The 4,427-nt window shown below is 38.6% G+C and overlaps 2 non-coding genes across 2 annotated transcripts; one reads left to right on the top strand and one right to left on the bottom strand.

Annotated features, from left to right (window-relative positions):
- The first annotated feature begins 3,266 nt into the window (after nucleotides 1–3,266).
- On the top strand, nucleotides 3,267–3,355 carry trnay-gua (transfer RNA tyrosine (anticodon GUA)). Its single transcript is given in 2 exon segments — nucleotides 3,267–3,303; nucleotides 3,320–3,355. It is a non-coding gene; the product is annotated as a tRNA-Tyr (tRNA).
- Nucleotides 3,356–3,434: 79 nt separating this feature from the next.
- trnae-cuc (transfer RNA glutamic acid (anticodon CUC)) lies at nucleotides 3,435–3,506 on the bottom strand. Its single transcript has one exon. It is a non-coding gene; the product is annotated as a tRNA-Glu (tRNA).
- Nucleotides 3,507–4,427: the final 921 nt, after the last annotated feature.

The raw sequence follows: 4,427 nt of genomic DNA, 5'->3' as shown, positions 1-4,427 counted from the left end.
AGTGATCCCTCATGCCCTGTAGATATGAATATTGTCATGCTGTAAGATCAGAATAAAATGTTTCATTATATACACACATTACATACAGTAAATATTATATGTGTTTTTAGGAGAAGCAGTCTCGTCTGGTCAGACATTTTCATTTCCATGGTTGGCCAGAGATTGGAATCTCATCGGACGGAAAAGGAATGATTGATCTGATTGCTGCAGTGCAGAAACAACAACAGCAATCTGGCAACCCCCCTATAGTGGTGCACTGCAGGTACACATACACACCCACTCACACACTCAAGCTGCAAACTGATGATTAAAGCTCAGAATTGAAGTGAACAAGAATCCTTGCTGGCTTGGCATAGGACTGATTGAGGAAACAATCCAATTATTTGCAACACTATTATTGTGTGTCAATATATAATCACACTTTCACTGTTTTATATTGCTGTTTTATACACAATAGTTACCACATGTGTTTTGGTTTTAATCAGTGCTGCTGCAAGCCTGACTTGAACGTTCATTGTCCTCAGTAACATTTTGGAGCGGGTTAAAGCCGAGGGCTTACTGGACGTGAAGAGTTTACGCACTCAGAGACCACACATGGTCCAAACTGTGGTAAGAATCTTTTACACACAAGTGCCTGATTTGTGGAAAAATAACTAGGTCCTGTCACTGTTAGTTTAATACTTCTTATCAATATGTGATAGTGTACTAACATGTAAACAATTATGTTTTTTCATTCTTTCAGGAACAGTATGACTTCTGCTACAAAGTGGTACAAGATTTTGTAGATATTTTCTCAGACGATGCTAATTTCAAATAACTTTTCCTTTCTTCACTTCTGAAAAAACACTTTCACATTTGTTCTGCTTTCAGTTTCAGAAGAAACTCTTGCTATGGGTTCATAATACTCTATGCACTTGATCTTGATCTTTCTCTTGTTAAGCACTGAAATAAGTGCAGTTTTTTTGTACATAAGCAATTCCTCGATTGTGTAACCACATGATAACGATTTGAAACATTTGCGTTTAGACTGTAGTCTCTTTGTACTTTGTTAAATAATGAAATTGTTTTATTTATATATTTTGGGTACGGGGCTGAATGAGAACATTTTTAGATAATCAACATATATTTTTCATTTGTACATTGCCTGCTACTGTTTTATGTTATTATTATTATTATTATTATTATTATTATTATTATTATTATTGTTGTTGTTGTTGTTGTTGTTGTTATTAGTGAAAAGGGAGCAGGTGTTAGGTATTTTGTAAAAATCTGTTTTACTCTGGTATTCTGTATGAAGTCTGTTTAACAAATATTCATTGTTCACAACTGCTAAGTTAACAATTCAGTTTCAGCTGAAAGTCTAGAAGACGCGTTATATTCAGGTATGCTTGTTAAATGGCCCATCATCATTCAGCTGGATTTTCTGCTGCCAAAAGTGGAGCCATTGATACCAAACAGACCCCATTATATTTAGTTTGATTTGGGGATATACAGTTGTGTTCAAAATAATAGCAGTGTGTTAAAAAGAGTAAAGTTCAAAATTTCAATACATGCAAATGCATTGGGAAAACTGCACATTCAATTCTAAATCAAAACATGAAGAAAAATTGATCAAATTTGTTATTACGTGAAGAAAAAAGAATATTAGGCTGTTCAAAATAAATAGCAGTGTCTGCATGTTTCTTTACAAAGTCAAATGTTTACAGTATAAACTGAAAAATGCTTGAAGATTTAGCTTTCTTGTGAATCACTGAACTAATATTTAGTTAGTATAACCACTATTTCTGAGAACTGCTTCGCATCTGTGTTGCATGGAGTAGGACTTAACCTATTCCAGCCCAGAACGACTTGCACTACACACCACAATTCCTCTGCAGTTCTTGGTTTTGCCTCAGAAACAGCATTTTTGATTTCACCCCACAAGTTTTCTATTGGATCAAGGTCCAGGGACTGGGCTGGCCACTCCATAACTTTAATCTTGTAGGTCTGGAAGCAAGATGCTGCTCACTTACTGGTGTGTGTGGGGTCATTGTCTTGTTGAAACATCCATTTCAAGGGCATTTCCTCTTCATCATAAGGCAACATGACGTCTTTAATTATTTTAATGTACTCAAACTGATCCATGATCCCTGGAATGCAATAAATAGGCCCAACACCATAGTATGAGAAACATTCCCATATCATGATGCCTGCAGCACCATGCTTCACTGCCTTCACAGTGTACTGTGGCTTGAATTCAGTGTTTGGGGGTCGTCTGACGAACTGTCTGTGGCCCCTAGACCCAAAAAGAATGATCTTGCTTTCATCAGTCCAGAAAATATTGTGTCATTTCTCTTTAGGTCGGTCAGTGTGTTCTTTGGCAAATTGTAACCTCTTCAGCACGTGTCATTTTTTCAACAGTGGGACTTTGCAGGCGCTTCTTGCCGATAACTTGGCTTCACATAGACGTCTTCTAATTGTTACAGTACTCACAGGTAACTTTAGACTTTCTTTGATCACCCTGGAGCTGATCATTGGCTGAGTCTTTGCCATTTTGGCTATTCTTCGATCCATTTGAATGGTAGTTTTCCATTTTCTTTCACGACTTTCTGGTTTTATTTGCCATTTTAAAGCATTTGATATCATTGTAGCTGAGCAGGCTATCATTTTCTGCACTTTTTTATATGTTTTCCCCTCTCTAATCAACTTTTTAATCAAAGTACGCTGTCCTTCTGAACAATGTCTGGAACGACCCATTTTACTCTGATTTTCAGAGAGAAATGCACAGTACAACATTTGCTGCCTTCGTCCTTAAATAAGGGACACATGTTTGACACCAGTTTTTTTCACAGACTAATTTACCTCTCTAATTGAACTCCACACTGCTATTATATTGAACACACCCTTTTCAATTAATGATTCAATTACACAGAATAAGCAACATGCATGTCATTACTGTTGGGTCTGTTGGTTTTCTATTGCTCTACTACACCTACTAGTAAAATATTTGCCATGAAGAAATATAATTTTAAGCAAAACCAGTGATTGATCTGGTTAGTGATGTTGGACTGTTATTATTTTGAACACAACTGTATTTTCTGTGAGCAAAAGCCCTTGTAAAAGCCACTTGACTGTGTCTATCATCTAGTGCTGCTAATATTATGAACAGCAGCTACGCTAATTCTGTTCCACTGTTTCTGTTCCGCTGCACTACGTGGCTCGTAACAGACAAAATCGCCAGGGGTCCTGTTTGCCAGGTCGCTGCCCAAAGGTGTCCCTGCACCCGCCCTTCGATAGCTCAGCTGGTAGAGCGGAGGACTGTAGGTGCTTATAAATGGACATCCTTAGGTCGCTGGTTCAAATCCGGCTCGAAGGACAGCTTTTACCAGCCGCCGGGAAGCGCGCCGTTTCAGTGAAGCGTTTTCTCGCAGCCGCTAGCTCGAAAAACAGTTTGCTTCCCTGACCGGGAATCGAACCCGCGCCGCGGCGGTGAGAGCGCCGAATCCTAGCCACTAGACCACCAGGGAGACACGGACAGGCGGGATGAATGAAACAGAATGTCTGCATAGACTGTCTCAAAAGACTTAAAAGAGGTCCCACCTCTCAGCTGCAGGGTCACCAGTTTGCAGTCTGTCCGGAGTCCCCGTGCGTGTACACTCGGTGTTCTCCGGTTTCCTCTCACCTGCAAAAGACACGCCAGTAGGTGGATAGGCTGAAACAAATCGCTATTAGGTATGAGCGAGGGCGTGAATGTGTTTGCGCAGTGCCCTGTGATGAGCTGGCGAGCCATGTGGGGTGTACTGCTAACCGATCAGGTCTAGACGAGAACAGGTATTTCTGTCCTACGGAAAAGCTTTGACATGCAGCGATGCACACAAACGTTCACATCTGCCCGTTTTGGCCCATCGCTTTTGAGGCGCCTGGTTGACAAAGTGAAACCCTGTGCATTAGATAGATAGATAGATAGATAGATAGATAGATAGATAGATAGATAGATAGATAGATAGATAGATAGATTCAACTTCATTGTCATTGCAGAGTGCAGGTACATAGCAATGAAATGCTGTTTAGCATCTACCAGAAGTGCAAATAATAGAAATTCTGCCAATGAACAAGTGCAGATAAATATGTAAATATGTACATCGATAAATAAGGCTATGTCAGAGTGTGCATAGAGAAGTATGTGCAAGTAGTATTTACAGTAGATAAAGTGACAGGTGTAATTATAATTGTGCTAAAAATGTGTACATTATGTACAATGTTTGTACAACAGTAACAGATAATATACATATATTATATAGTATGTATAAATATAGTATATGTAAATTCATATAAATAGATAGTCAAATAGATAATACTAGGTGTAATCTATGAAATGGACAATATGTACATTAATTATATTACACACTGAGAAAAACTTATATTATAACAGAATGTACAACAGAATG

This window comes from Hemibagrus wyckioides, linkage group LG07, assembly GCF_019097595.1.
Source record: "Hemibagrus wyckioides isolate EC202008001 linkage group LG07, SWU_Hwy_1.0, whole genome shotgun sequence".
Classification (NCBI taxonomy): Eukaryota; Metazoa; Chordata; class Actinopteri; order Siluriformes; family Bagridae; genus Hemibagrus; species Hemibagrus wyckioides.
This window is presented reverse-complemented; position numbering and strand designations above follow the sequence as displayed.